Consider the following 16,649-nt stretch of genomic DNA (forward strand, 5'->3'; position numbering starts at 1 on the left):
CACAGCATGTAGGAATGCACAACGGAGGCATGGGCTCCTGCAAATTGGCAGAGATGTGCGTTCAAAGCTTACATTCTGTTTTTTGGCCCACAGCAGCTATGCGATCTGATCAGCGATATGGTTGCATTTGGACTGAGGGATCATCAGGACTCTTCCTTCCTGATGGGTGGAGCAGAGGGAGCTATCTAGCTATGGAGAGGCACATATCCGCAGGGGAGTCTTTAAACCTCTTTTGTTGACCACCAGCATTACGCTTTCCATTTTCAGGTTTGGACTTAAAAATGTATTGCTCTATACCTGGAACTCAACCAATGCTACCCTGATTTTTTAACTACCGTTGTTTCTCCTGGGATACACAACTGGGGTGTGAGCGCTTCAGTCCCCCAGGGCATAAATAATTAGGCAGTGTCCTTTTTCAGAGCCTGCTCAAAGTCAAAAGCCTCCGTAACTCCTTTTGCAATGCATGGGAGAAATGGAAAGCTAATACTTCTGAGCCTGGTGGTAAAACTTTAAGGACATCAGAATTGCCTTCCTGGATCACACCAAAATCCACCCAGTCCTGATGGCCTCAGAAAGTTTCCAAACCATCGTCTACTGTTGCTGCTTGCCTGCATCTGATGCTCTCATAACTCAGAAGTAAAAACCTACTGCATTCTCTGGAATTCAAGCAAGCATGCACAGAGGTGGAGCTTCAGAGGCATACTGTGTCTGAACAAAGAGGGGTTTTGTCTGGGTGCCTTTCCAGCAATCCTTTCTCCAAGCCTCAGAAGTCCCCACCACCACTAGTGTTCCTGCATATACTTGACCCACCCCTGACAGCTAAGAGTGGTCCAATTACGCCAGATTCAACTAAAGCTCAGTACTGTTAAGATGCTTCACAACACGGGTGGCGCTGTGGTCTAAACCACTGAGCCTCTTGGGCTTGCCGATCAGAAGATCGGCGGTTTGAATCCCCGTGGTTTGAATCTCCTGTTGCTCTGTCCCAGCTCCTGCCAACCTAGCAGTTCGAAAGCACGCCAGCGAAAGTAGATAAATAGGTACAGCTGCGGTGGGAAGGTAAATGGCGTTTCCGTGCGCTCTGGCTTTTCTCATGGTGTTCTGTTGTGCCAGAAGCGGTTTAGTCATGGTGGCCACATGACCCAGAAAGCTGTGTGTAGACAAACTCCGGCTCCCTCGGCCTGAAAGCAAGATGAGCGCTGCACCCCCATCGTCGCCTTTGACTGGACTTAACAGCCCAGGGGTCCTTTACCTTTACCTTTACTGTTAAGATGCTTCATATATGCAAAACTAGCAGAACCAACCCGCAGACCAAGCCTCTGTGCTGGAAGGTACCTTCAAGCCAAAAAACACTTGAAGGATTAGCTAGCAACAGCTAATGATTGTTGATATATCTACAGTGGATCGGAAATTATAGAGACCTGCGTCTGATAGATGGTGAAATCTGTAATTATGTGTTGATTGATAAGATGATTGAGGACCAGGGAAACAGAAAGCAAGTACTTTACTGTGGGTGTAAACCACAAGCATTTCACAGGTAGACTTCATTCCAATGATCCTCTTTTGCATGTCTCTTATGTAAGATACTTGATTCCCATCCAGATCCAGGTTTTTAGCAAAGAGGTCCATCTGAATCAGTCAACAGGAATAACTTGTTTGTTTATTTATTTATTGCATCCCACTAGGTTGGTTTTGTTGTGTATTGAGTCAAAGGATTTTATATCTGTATTATTATTGTCTGTATTTGCATTAGGGTAAAGTAACTGCCTTTTGGTTCCAGAGGGTACAGCTACTATAGGTTCATTTAAGCTGCTCTATTTGGATCCTCTGTCTTATTGGTTTCCTCCAAAAGGCAGGACTGTGATTGCCTGATATTGTTCCCTCCAAAATGTATCCTTTCTAGCTAGTTCCCTGTCCCTATAAATGTAGCTCTCCCCTCCTCAGTTCTCAGTCTTGTTTGCTTTAATAAAGAAGTGTTACTACAGAACTGTCTCCAGCATATTATGTCAAGAGAGCTGAAATCACAAACCCCACGTCACAACAGGTTTTTTTTAATGTTTATTGAAAGTTCAAAAAGTACATAACTATATGTGCACCAGAGATGGTGAGACACAAACAAAAAAGAAATAAATGTTGGAGGGTATGAAAGTTGCATAGGAGAAAGGGAAAACATGCCACAACGAAACCGTGATGCAAGCTTTTAGACTACATTTGACTGTTACTCAAGTGCCCTGTGTTATCAGGTCATGTGGCAGCAGGTGCGAGACAGGTAAACTCATGCACTTTTCAGATTCAAAATCTGTAAAAGAAGAAGCAGGAATTAAGAGTTGCCCACTGTAGCTACTGCTTGAACTGCAGGAAGAATCCTTGCAACTCTTGAATGCAAGCCAGGGTAGCAAAGGACTACATTTAGACGGCACTTCTGATTCTTCTTTTTCAAGCCATGGGTTCAAAGCAGCCCCACTCAGCTATCAGTCGCCCATGGGGGTGGAGTTCTGCATCTGGCCCTCCAAGAGGATTCAGTTTCCCATCTCTGATTTTAAGCCATGCCAGTTACTTAATTAAGCACTCATCTCACACCCAGGACTAGTATAGGCCATCATAAAACATCACAAAATACCCATATATAAAAATTTAAAATATATACAAATAAACAGCCATGTGAAATACAGTGGTACCTTGGGTTACAGATGCTTCAGGTTACAAACGCTTCAGGTTACAGACACTTCAGGTTACAGACTCCGCTAACCCAGAAATAGTACCTCAGGTTAAGAACAGAAATCGTGTGGTGGCGGCATGGCAGCAGCGGGAGGCCCCATTAACTAAAGTGGTACCTCATATTAAGAACAGTTTCAAGTTAAGAACGGACCTCCAGAACGAATTAAGTTCTTAACCCGAGGTACCACTGTATATAATGACGAGGATTTTCATTGGAATTTCTTCCTGCTAAACAGTGCCATTCACCACTCTGATTGATACTGTTGATAAAAAACTCAGCCACCCTTGCAGTTACTTCCGGGTTAATGTCACACAGATAGAATCTGACATTTTCATTGTGCCGTGATTTTAGACTACCCAAATAAGGGGATAGCATAGCTGGTTGTACAATGGACAGTAGAAAAGGATATGTTCTGCAATGTCTGGTACATTCAAAGAGCATCAGCAATGTCTGCTATTTCTGGGGATGTTTAAATATCTGCCCTTCACAAAAGCTGAGGGGGAAACGTTCAGTCAGGCTAACGACTGGAATTATTAATTTTGAGATATAAGTGACTCTGTTATCTGTAAACCATAGAACTTGGGGAAGCAACTTTTATTTACAGCTGACTCAATGTTTTGTTTTTCAACGTCCCTTAATCTGGTTTGAATATTGCGATAAATATATTGCTCACTTGAATTCTACAAGGGTTCCAAGTCAATACCAAAAGATCTGATTTTGCTTAAATAAGTCAGAGAGCATAGAATCATAGAATCATAGAATCATAGAGTTGGAAGAGACCACAAGGGCCATCGAGTCCAACCCCTTGCCAAGCAGGAAACACCATCAGAGCACTCCTGACATATGGTTGTCAAGCCTCTGCTTAAAGACCTCCAAAGAAGGAGACTCCACCACACTCCTTGGCAGCAAATTCCACTGTCGAACAGCTCTTACTGTCAGGAAGTTCTTCCTAATGTTTAGGTGGAATCGTCTTTCTTGTAGTTTGGATCCATTGCTCCGTGTCCGCTTCTCTGGAGCAGCAGAAAACAACCTTTCTCCCTCCTCTATGTGACATCCTTTTATATATTTGAACATGGCTATCATATCACCCCTTAGCCTCCTCTTCTCCAGGCTAAACATGCCCAGCTCCCTTAGCCGTTCCTCATAAGGCATCGTTTCCAGGCCTTTGACCATTTTGGTTGCCCTCCTCTGGACACGTTCCAGTTTGTCAGTGTCCTTCTTGAACTGTGGTGCCCAGAACTGGACACAGTACTCCAGGTGAGGTCTGACCAGAGCAGAATACAGTGGCACTATTGCTTCCCTTGATCTAGATGCTATACTCCTATTGATGCAGCCCAGAATTGCATTGGCTTTTTTAGCTGCCTCGTCACACTGTTGGCTCATGTCAAGTTTGTGGTCAACCAAGACTGCTAGATCCTTTTCACATGTAGTGCTCTCAAGCCAGGTGTCACCCATCTTGTATTTGTGCCTCTCATTTTTTTTGCCCAAGTGCAATACTTTACATTTCTCCCTGTTAAAATTCATCTTGTTTGTTTTGGCCCAGTTCTCTAATCTGTCAAGGTCGTTTTGAAGTGTGATCCTGTCCTCTGGGGTGTTAGCCACCCCTCCCAGTTTGGTGTCATCTGCAAATTTGATCAGGATGCCCTTGAGTCCATCATCCAAGTCTCTGATAAAGATGTTGAATAAGACCGGGCCCAAGACAGAACCCTGTGGCACCCCACTAGTCACTCTTCTCCAGGATGAAGAGGAACCATTGATGAGCACCCTTTGGGTTCGGTCAGTCAGCCAGTTACAAATCCACTGAGTGGTAGCATAGTCAAGATCGCATTTTACCAGCTTCTTTACAAGAATATCATGGGGCACCTTGTCAAATGCCTTGCTGAAATCAAGGTAGGCTACATCCACTGCATTCCCTTCATCTACCAGGCTTGTAATTCTGTCAAAAAACGAGATCAGGTTAGCAGACTCAAAAGTAGTCTTCCAAGCTCTGCAGTAATCTCCCAAGTTGCAAGATCACTTGAATACAGGGAAAGAGCAACACTGCCCCAGTAACCTTTCCGTGGTTTTATTTTTATTTTGCATTGCTTCAAATTAAAGCAAGTTCAAGTTCCTAATCTTAGGAAATGCTTTAAAACACCAGGTGGCAGCATCTATCTACATCATCCTAAAAGCACAGACAAAACTCCTAACTAGGGAGTGGAACTCTTTGTACAAGGATTTCTATCTTCACAGGTGCAACACACAAAGGAAGAAAGTCGTTGGATTCGGGGATAGTGGAAGCACTTTGAGACATTAAGAACTTCCTACACGAAAGGCAGTCACATACAGGAATTAGCACGAGGCCCCTGTGTGGATCCTCATGCAGAAAGAGGTACAATCGTTGTCTTCAAATATCTGAAAGGCCATGGAGAAAAAATGGAGAAGACTTGCCTTCTGTTACTCCAGAGAACGCACAAGGGGTCCTGCTTGCAGGTTTCCTATAAGCCATCTGGTTGGCCACTGTGACAACAGAATGGTGGAATGGACGGGTCATTGGCCTGATCTATTATTATGTCCTTGAACTAATGGGTGATGTGATCTGTCAGGGACCCTGTAGCTGCAAAGATTCCTAGACTCCGGAGAGGATTAGACTAGATGACCACCAGACCCTTCCATCTCTCAAATCCCATTATTCAATTACTATTGGTGCACAATTTCTATGGTGTGTACTGTGCCCGGAAAGCTGCAAGCGATTGGGGTTCCATTGATTGCCACTAGTAAAAGGTAAAGGTAAAGGTACCCCTGCCCGTACGGGCCAGTCATGTCCGACTCTAGGGTTGCGTGCTCATCTCGCTCTAGAGGCCGTGAGCCGGCGCCGTCCGAAGACACTTCCGGGTCACGTGGCCAGCGTGACGAAGCTGCAGCTGGCGAGGCAGCACCAGCGCAGCACATGGAAACGCCGTTTACCTTCCCACTATAAAGCGGTCCCTATTTATCTACTTGCACTTAAGAGAGCTTTCGAACTGCTAGGTGGGCAGGAGCTGGGACTGAACAACGGGAGCTCACCCCGCTGCGGGGATTCGAACCGCCGACCATACGATCGGCAAGTCCTAGGCACTGAGGTTTTACCCACAGCGCCACCCGCGTCCCTCCTGATTGCCACTAGTAGTGGATGTCAATTCCCAGTCAGAAGTATTTTCTGTGTAAGGGATGTGGGTGGCGCTGTGGCCTAAACCACTGAGCCTCTTGGGCTTGCTGTTCAGAAGGTGGGCGGTTCGAATCCCTGTGATGGGGTGAGCTCCCATTGCTCTGTCCCAGATCCTGCCAACGTAGCAGTTCGAAAGCACACCAGTGCAAGTAGATAAATCGGTACCGCTGCGGCGGGAAGGTAAACAGCGTTTCCGTACGCTCTGGTTTCCGTCACAGTGTCCCGTTGCACCAGAAGCGGTTTAGTCATGCTGGCCGCATAACCCAGAAAGCTGTCTGTGGACAAACGCCAGCTCCCTCGGCCTGAAAGCGAGTTGAGCACCAAAACCCATAGTTGCCTTTGACTGGACTTAACCATCCAGGGGTCCTTTACCTTTTACCTTTTTTTGCTTTCTGTCTAGGATTGTCACAACAAGTAAAAATAAGAGCTTCTTCCCCCCCCCAAGTAACCAAAGAAAATTGGTGGTGGGAGGAGCAAAGATGCATATGATAAATGTTTGGGTACCAGGAATGTTCCCACATTTGCACAACGAATGTCTGCGCCACTTTATGGTGGGCCAGTCCATCCATCCATCCATTTCAAAAAGTATTAATACATGGAAATCATCAAACCAAACTCTTAATATAAAGTTCAGCTCAGAATGAGATTCCCAGCGGCATAGGCAGGAAGGAAGACCACCCACATTTGTTCTGCCTACTGCATTATTCTGTTTGCAGCACAGAATATACTTATCAGTGTACAGTAGTACCTCGGGTTACATACGCTTCAGGTTACAGACGCTTCAGGTTACAGACTCCACTAACCCAGAAATAGTACCTCGGGTTAAGAACTTTGCTTCAGGATGAGAACAGAAATCGTGATCCGGCAGCATGGCAGCAGCAGGAGGCCCCATTGGCTAAAGTGGTGCTTCAGCTTAAGAACAGTTTCCGGTTAAGAACGGACCTCCAGAACGAATTAAGTTCTTAACCCGAGGTACCACTGTAGTGTACAGTACTCTTGTGCTAAATTTGTTTATTGGGAAGGCCCCAGGTCCGGTTATCTGAGAGTCACTTCACATGTTAACACTTTGGTGGATGTTGATAAAGGATTTGCCCATCTGCAAATGGTAGAATTTTTCTCTTACGGCCTAAAAAAACCCATTGCTTCTCTCTGCACGTTTCTTTTTAAAGTAGTTGTAATGTTGGTCCCTGTTCAGGAAACAGACCTGCTACTGAAATATACAGTGGTACCTCGGGTTACATATGCTTCAGGTTACATAAGCTTCAGGTTACATAAGCTTCAGGTTAACCAGAAATAGTGCTTCAGGTTAAGAACTTTGCTTCAGGATGAGAACAGAAATCGTGCTCTGACGGCGCAGCGGCAGCAGGAGGCCCCATTAGCTAAAGTGGTGCTTCAGGTTAAGAACAGTTTCAGGTTAAGTACGGACCTCTGGAACGAATTAAATACTGTATTTAATACCACTGTATCTCTTTAGAAGAATAAGGCATCTACATTGTCATGCCCGGTGCTCACATTAAATGAGCACTGGGGCACAATCCACTATTGCCTTTTGTTGGTACTGATTTCAGAAAGCTGCAAGAGAGCAGGCATGATATGGCAGAGCTTGTGGAACGAATTGAGGGCTCCCAACCCTCGAAGTGTCCCTATTTTCCAGGGCCAGTCCCGGAATTACAGAAGCCATCCCGGTTTCTGATTTGAACTCGGAATGTCCCGCTTTCCCTTAGGGTGTCCCCATTTTCATGGGTGAAATGTTGGAGGGTATGGAATCGGATGTCCCCATTTTCATGGGTGAAATGTTGGAGGGTATGGAATCGGATGTCCCCATTTTCATGGGAGAAATGTTGGAGGGTATGGAATCGGACGTCCCCATTTTCATGGGAGAAATGTTGGAGGGTATGGAATCGGACGTCCCCATTTTCATGGGAGAAATGTTGGAGGGTATGGAATCGGACGTCCCCATTTTCATGGGAGAAATGTTGGAGGGTATGGAATCGGACGTCCCCATTTTCATGGGTGAAATGTTGGAGGGTATGGAATCGGACGTCCCCATTTTCATGGGAGAAATGTTGGAGGGTATGGAATCGGACGTCCCCATTTTCATGGGAGAAATGTTGGAGGGTATGGAATCGGACGTCCCCATTTTCATGGGTGAAATGTTGGAGGGTATGGAATCGGATGTCCCCATTTTCATGGGAGAAATGTTGGAGGGTATGGAATCGGACGTCCCCATTTTCATGGGAGAAATGTTGGAGGGTATGGAATCGGACGTCCCCATTTTCATGGGTGAAATGTTGGAGGGTATGGAATCGGACGTCCCCATTTTCATGGGTGAAATGTTGGAGGGTATGGAATCGGATGTCCCCATTTTCATGGGTGAAATGTTGGAGGGTATGGAATCGGACGTCCCCATTTTCATGGGTGAAATGTTGGAGGGTATGGAATCGGACATCCCCATTTTCATGGGTGAAATGTTGGAGGGTATGGAATCGGATGTCCCCATTTTCACGGGAGAAATGTTGAAGGGTATGGAATCGGATGTCCCCATTTTCATTGGAGAAATGTTGAAGGGTATGGAATCGGACGTCCCTATTTTAATCGGAGAAATGTTGGAGAGACATTTCTATTTTCATTGGAGAAATGTTGGAGGGTATGGGGCACCCCACGCCCATCCCAATACTTCAAGAATTGGACAAACACACACAAAGAGTTAAGTATCCCAGGACCCTAGCTGCTTGCATTAATAAAAGACCATCCTTGTCAATCTCATACCGAGACAGATATGTAAACAGGCAGGCAGGCAGGCAGACAAGAGGGACACCCTCCCTGTTTATCCATTTATCAGTCGCTCCCCTCTGCCTACAGCAATTCATCCCCCCCACCTTTTGTGTTAGTTGACCCACTGATGCATCCAGCATCCATTTCAACGGGGCAGCTCACCAGATAGGCAGCATCTCATTGCCCATGCAAATTTCATTCCGACACCCCCATAAAAATTTATGGCACCACAAAGTCTCCCCTGACCCACCACTGCAGGGAGATGGCCTGCCTGGCTCTCCTTAGCAAGCTCCTGTTTGCTCAGGCACTCACGGTATTATCGTCCTTATTTACATAGATTAGTGAGTAGCAGGCCGCCAATTTGTCCTAATTCATAATTAATCAGCCCAATCTCCTTGTGCGCTGTTGACTCAGCCGCATGCCTCCCAGCCCCATGCAAATTGGGATAAATTTGCTTCGACCTGGAGGTGGATTGGGAGACTTTAATATTTAATTTTTTAAAAAAACCACACTGATGCCCCAAGGCTGGTGCGTTGTTGTTGTTTTTGGTTTTGTTTTGTTTCCAAAGGATGGGAATTACTGGTGTGCTTGACACATCAGACCATGACCTGACTTTTTAGGGGGCATATTCTGCAACATGTCATCGATGCCACCCTGGTGCATTTATGGTAGATTTATACTGGACCGTCCACACGTAATTCTGCTTTGTTAATTGTTCTGCAATGCTTCCTTCCCAATGTTATCAATGAAGTCTGGAGGGACACTTGTGCTATTGTGTAACAAAAGAGGGACACACACACACACCCTGAACATTTGTGATATGAAAAGTTACAGGATTTCAGCAGGAAGTTACAGTACATGCAGTGTGTCAGGGACTGTGCTGAGAAGTATTCGCGTCCCTACACACATACAATTTTGGGGTCTTCCTAAACCAACATTTGGGGTGTCCTAGCTTTTACTTTTAAAATATGGCAACCCTGGTGCAAGTGGCAAGACTGCAAAGCAGGGGTGGGGGTGGAGAACCTGTAGTCTTCTCCATGTTGCTGGACTACAACTCCCATCACCCCTCGGCCATGATCGCAGGGGCTGATGGGAGTTGGAGTCTAGCATCTGACTGTAGCAGGCATAGGCAAACTCAGCGCTCCAGATGTTTTTCGACTACAACTCCCATCATCCCTGACCGCTGGTCCTGTTAGCTAGGGATTATGGGAGTTGTAGTTCCAAAACATCTGGAGGGCCGAGTTTGCCTATGCCTGGACTATAGGGTAGGACTAGCCCAAGGCAATTAGGCAGTGGAGGCAAACCACAAAATAGTGCCCCTTGCTCCACCAGGGAAGAAGGGGTGAATAAAGATCTACTGTCAGGAGGGCGGCACTGAGGAGGAATGGTGGGAGCCTCCCCCTCCCCCTCCCCCTGATCCAGATCCTGAATCTTCCCAGGAGCAGGAGGACAGTATAGATTTGGAACAGTGGTTTGCAGAGGGACCTATGTAGTTCAGAAGGCAGAAGCTGGGAAATACTGCATGGGGAACAGCCAGGAGAAGAAGCACTGGGGGAGAGAGAGTGAACAGATTCACTGTCTCTGGAAAGCATTCATCCGCTCAGCCCAAGGTCAAGAAGAGCAGATAAGGAGTCAAGAAGAGAGCACAGTGGTTATGGGCTCAGGTTACAAGATGCGGTAGTGATGTGGGTGACTTGGGAGGAAGTGGGTGGAACCCTTAACTGGGAGCACCGTCATTCCTAGGAAATGGATTCTTTGTTCTCTTGCTGTGATCATTAAAGTTTCTAACTGGTAAGAAGGCTCCTTTTCCTTTGTTCTGCTTATCTACTGCCAAAGGGGGGGAGAAAGCCTATTCCCTGAAGCCTGACATAAAGGTAAAGGGATCCCTGACCATTAGGTCCAGTCGTGGCTGACTCTGGGGTTGCAGCACTCATCTCGCTTTATTGGCCGAGGGAGCCGGTGTTCAGCTTCCGGGTCATGTGGCCAGCATGACTAAGCTGCTTCTGGCGAACCAGAGCAGCGCATGGAAACGCCCTTTACCTTCCCGCCGGAGCGGTACCTATTTATCTACTTGCACTTTGACATGCTTTCAAACTGCTAGGTTGGCAGGAGCCGGGACCGAGCAACGGGACCTTCTGATCGGCAAGTCCTAGGCTCTGTATGACCACCCCAATATCATCATGAGCACAAATCATCATGAATGCACCCTTGAAATGACAGCCGGAAGGGCCAGGTTTGCTAACAGGTGTTCCTCAGCTGCACAAAAGGTGCAGTCTCTGATTTGGCACTGGCTGCCTTTGTTGCTACTACAGTATTTCACATGTTTGTACCAGCTATACTGTACCGGGTAAGTCAGGAATTTAGCTTTTCTCAGAGCAAACTGCAGACTGTTCCACATGTTTTCTTCTGGGCTGGCATGAGCAGAGTGTGCAGGCCGCTGTGGCACAGATCCGGACCTCTTGCAGCTTTTGTGTATTCCCTGACCCGATCAAATAATTTCACTTAGTGGCCTAACAGTGATGTTGACAGGTGAGAAAAACCCTTCTTCCTCTGAAAGCCCTCCTCTACGCATTATGCCTTCAGCAAACAGAGTTAGGAACCAAAACAAAACCTTTTTCTAGGCATCACCCTAAGTTCTGGTCCCGCTTAGCTGGCAGGAGTCATCAGCATCACAGCTCCATTAGAGAATTGATGGCTATGTGCAGAGACAGTGAGGTCACAGAAAGGGAGAAGCAGTTAAAACAGACCGGCCGGGAGCCAGAACTTCTGGGTTTAATCCTTCCTTCTGGGAAAGGAAGAGGGGTTTAAATGCCTGCGATGGGAAGTAAGATTACAGCATTTCATTCCCAGATATGGAAGGTAAGTGGAGTCCACTTTCATGGGAATAGAGCTTGGATAGAACAGGGGGGAGAGTGTTAAATATTTAACAGGCTGATGAATTTTAATGCGGAAGTGCTGCCTCTTAGTGCCATCTTATCCCCCTAGGAGCTGGCGGTGCAGCATGGCCCTGAATCACCGCTGCTGATTAGCAGGTCCTCGTCCTGCGATTGACACAGATGTTAACTCTGCTCGCTGCACACCTGGATTTTGAGCCCTCCCCAGTAGGATGTATCTAGGGTTAGCCCCCACCCAAAGTGGCTTTTCGTGAAGCCCGCTCAGCTTCCCCGGTGGACGGTATTGCGGCAGGGGACCCGGGACCTTCCAGTGACCCGGCTGGAGGGCGGAGGGATGCCGCTTGCATCATAGGGACTCCCGGCCACGTCATGCCACCTGGCTGACCAATCGGCACAGCCAGGGACGTGGCCGCTGGCCGTTTAAATGGCGGCATGGCCAGGGGGTGGCGTCCTCATTTCACCTCCTCGTGGGATCTCCGAGCCCACCCGCCCTCTTCTTATGTGTTGCTATGACAGCGGCCTTGCTATGAGCTAATGTCAGCCGCCATATTGTTGGGGCAAGGTAGGAATTTTTTCCACTTGGCAAATTGGCACCAGCCATTGGGTTTTCACCTACCTTGTAGCAATCGTCACAACTCTGTAAGGTTAGGCATTGGGTAAGCCTTTGCTTGGATGGAGGGGAGGTTTTGACCTCCACCTGCCCCTCCTCGTTAAGGGTATCCTGTTAAAGGGATCTGGGGGTGTGGATCTTGTCTGAAGCCTGGGCGTGGGCTAGGGCCTTGCTGTATCTGAAGGAGCGTCTCCACCCCCATCGTTCTACCTGGACACTGAGGTCTAGCTCTGAGGGCCTTCTAGTGGTTCCCTCACTGCGAGAAGCCAAGTTACAGGGTACCAGGCAGAGGGCCTTCTCAGTAGTGGCACCCGCCCTGTGGAACACCCTCCCACCAGATGTCAAAGAGAACTACAACTACCAGACTTTTAGAAGACATCTGAAGGCAGCCCTGTTTAGGGAAGCTTCTAATGTCTGATGCATTACTGTTTTTTAATACAGTGGTACCTCAGGTTACATACTCCGCTAACCCAGAAATAGTGCTTCAGGTTAAGAACTTTGCTTCAGGTTGAGAACAGAAATCGTGCTCCAGTGGCGCGGCGGCAGCAGGAGGCCCTATTAGCTAAAGTGGTGCTTCAGGTTAAGAACAGTTTCAGGTTAAGTACGGACATCCGGAACGAATTAAGTACTTAACCCAAGGGACCACTGTATTTTGTTGGAAGCCACCGAGAGTGGCTGCGGAAGCCCAGCCAGATGGGTGGGGTATAAATAATATATTATTATTATTATTATTATTATTATTATTATTATTATTACCCCAGTGGGGACCCTGTGGGGTGCCCCTATTTGACATATGTCATACGGCTCCCCCTACTGGTGGTTTACCCTTAGTGGGACTCCCTGCAGATGGGCAGGAGTGGTGATATAGTCCAGTTTCACCCAATTCCTAAGCCAAACCACTCACATCTATACCCAATAAAGTTTTATCCTATTTTATCCCATTAACTCCAAATATTTGTGTCCGTGTGTTTATTATCGAAGGGAACTGCGGGACCCAGGGCCTCAGCACGCAATCAAAGGCTCCCACTGCTGTGGTGTGAGGTTTAGGGAAAGGACGGCGAGTGGAGTCATCTAGAAGGGGGAAGAAAGCATCAAAGTCGGAAATATGGGGAGTGGGGATGAATGGGAAGGGATAAAGTCCTGGCACAGGTTTCCCACTGGCAATTGGTTGGCCACTGTGAGACCAGGATGATGCAGGGCTTTTCTGATGTTCTTAATGGCATGGAACAAGACAGTCAACACACCACACCTGACTTTGGAACACCAGGCATAATTGCTCCAAGAAAAACACAGGCTGCAATTCTCCAAGCAGAGAGAACTCTAAGGGTGCAGCAGTCTGTTTCTAGGGTTGCCATATGCCCCGAATTTCCCTGATGTATCTGGAATGCCGCCATCGGCAGCAGTGTCTGGGCAGAAATCAGCAAAAATGTCAGGGAAAATCCAGACGTATGGCAACCCCTGTCGGCAGTGTCACTTTTGCCGATTTCCCCAAAAAAGGTCAGCAACTTTCCCTACGTTCCTACCTTTACCTACCCAGTGACCTTCATGGCAGAGTGGAGATTGGAACCAAAGTCTCCCAGGCCTCAGTCCAGTACCTTAACCACTACATCACACACACAACTTCTGAAGAAACACCAGCTGATGGGAATCAGAAGTGGAGAGAGCGCTCTTGTGCTCTTGTCTTGCTTGTGGGCTTCCTATAGGCAGCTGGCTGACCACTGTGAGAACTGGATGATGGACTTGATGGGGCTTTGGCCTGACCTGTTTTGACACTTTTTGTCCCTTCTCCTAGGTGCCTCCTGAGGCCCTGCTCAAGGCCCAGAAAACTCTTGCGTGGTCATCTTCTTGTATAAAAAGGTAAATGTAAAGGACCCCTGGACTGTTAAATCTACTCAAAGGCGACTATGGGTTTGCGCCGCTCATCTCACTTTCAGGCCAAGAGAGCCGGCATTTGTCCACAGACAGCTTTCTGGGTCATGTGGCCAGCACGACTAAACCGCTTCTGGTGCAACAGAACACTGTGACAGAAGCCAGAGTTCACGGAAATGCCTTTACTTTCCCACCGCAGTGGTACCTATTTATCTACTTGCACTGGCGTGCTTTCGAACTGCTTGGTTGGCAGGAGCTGGGACAGAGCAATGGGAGCTCATCCCGTCGCAGGGATTCGAAACGCCGACCTTCTGATGCGCAAGCCCAAGAGGCTCAGTGGTTTAGGCCACAGCACCACCCGCATCCCTTTCTTCTTGTATACCAGTTAGAGGCTTTACTGCAATCAAGTGGTATATAAATTTTGCCAAATAAACAAAGGCTGGGATAGCCAATTGGTACCCTTCATATGTTGTTAGATTCCAATTCCCCCAAGCCCTGGCCATCATAAACAATAGGGGTGATGGGAATGCCAACAAGGTACCATGCCTTGGCTACCCCTATACTACGGTACAGCAAGCCCACAACTTACATGGAGGGTTACGTTCCGGGGATCCTGCCTAAAGCCAAAATCACATTAGCCGCTCCCAGGCCATGACTTTAAGAACAGCAAAAGCAGCTGGGAAGGGAGTAGAGGAGTTTAGGGATTTTTTTTAACAAATATTGTTGTACAAGTTGTATGTCTTCGTTTCTCGATTTGATCTTTTTACATGGTTTTGTATGTATTGTGGCATTTTATGCACTGTGACTTGCAGTTGTTTTTGTTGATCATAGTTTAGCTGTTTTTTTTGTAATTGTTAAGAGTGAACTTCTGTTTGATTATTATTTGCTGATGTTTTGAGAGTTAATTTTCTTGTGTACTCTTATATTCTAATACAGATTATTGAATATTACTTTATCTGATATAAGTCGTTCCACCTTAAAGTTATGTTTTATTATGACTTTTTGTATTGGAGCAGATTACCATAAGGTGTGTGTTGTATATTTTGTTGCTGTAAACCGCCTTGTGTATAGGAATATAGAAAGGCGATAAACAAATTAAAAGTGAATGTAGTTAAAATACATTGGGTGCAATGGCGGGTGGGATTGCCAAAGCCTCCCCCCCTCCCGCTGATGCCTGCCCCCTTAAAAAAAAATCATTTTTTTTGCCAAGCATGTAAAATTGAATGTGTATAAGTTAAATGTGCAGTCCTACTGTACAGTCGTACCTTGGTTGTCAAACGGAATCCGTTCCAGAAGTCCATTCTACTTCCAAAAATGTTCGACACCCAAGGCGCGCAATCGGGAGCTGCGGAAGCCACATTGGACGTTCGGCTTCCAAAAAATGTTCGCAAACTGAAACATCGGGTTTGCACCATTCCGGAGCCAAAACATTCAACTCGCAAGGCGTTGGGGATCCAAGGTACGACTGTATATAGGAAAAGTGTACTGTTCCCTAAATAACTTAAGAGCAAGAGTATTTTTCCAACTGCGGTAACAAAACAAAGCAAAATCTGACATGGAGAATAAAGGAAGTATGTAGAATGCCTTCCGTCCGGAGTAAATGGGTCCCTTCAGTGAGATCAACAGGCAATAACAACAACAAAGAGCAGGAGGAAGAGATGAACAGCAGCAGCAACTATGCCTCTCTCCTGTTGGTGTGGGGTTTTTCTCCGACTCCGTCCCCACATCTATCCATCATTCATCCAAATATTGCCCAGCACCTTTGGACGGAGGTGCAGTCCTCCTTGTCTGTCTGTTCCAAGACAGTGGGTCCCACCGGAATGACAAGCAAGAATCTTCCAGAGCCAAATCACAAATGCTTGGCTGGCTTTGAGCTGAGCCGTCCCACTGGGGATCCAGGAGAAGCAGTGAAGGATGGAGCCCAGCCAAGCGCAGACAGACCACGAGAGCCTCCTCAAACCAGACACCGGCTAGCCAAGAGGAGGAGGAGGAAGTACGGGGAGGAAAGAGCAGGGCTGTGAGCCAAGTCTGCAGAAACAGGGCCTGGTTCTTGGCCCTGCTGTACACGACACAAGCCATTCCTAATTCGTTAACCCTCCAGCTTAGCTGCTTCCAAGTCGTTTCTCCCCCCCCCCCGCCCCAGCAAATGACACCAGGTGACAGGGCAGTTCTGGGTCTCCTTCTGTCTCATCCCAGCAGGTCATTTTGAACACACACACACACACACACACACACACACACACACACACACACACACAATCACACCCCATAGACTGTGTTTCTTACATCCATTAAAGATTTCCTGCCCTACTCCTTTGAGAAGATCGATTGCCGAGGGGTGGGGGGGGAGACTCATCTCGAGACTCTGATCGATTGAGTAAAAGATCTGGCTTTAAACTGTCAAATTTGCCTTTTCCCACTTGGGGGTCTGTTGGGGGGGGTGTTTGTGTGTGAGACCAGCGTTCAAGAAGCGCAAGCATTTCAAAAGCTCTCTTCTGCTCAGGATGAATCTCGAACGCTGGTACCCTGAAGAATCCTGTCCCTGACTCTGCCCATGTCCACCAACCTGTCATCTGAGCTAAGGACCATTAATATGCC

The sequence above is a fragment of the Podarcis raffonei genome, chromosome 2, assembly GCF_027172205.1.
Source record: "Podarcis raffonei isolate rPodRaf1 chromosome 2, rPodRaf1.pri, whole genome shotgun sequence".
In the NCBI taxonomy this organism is placed as follows: domain Eukaryota; kingdom Metazoa; phylum Chordata; class Lepidosauria; order Squamata; family Lacertidae; genus Podarcis; species Podarcis raffonei.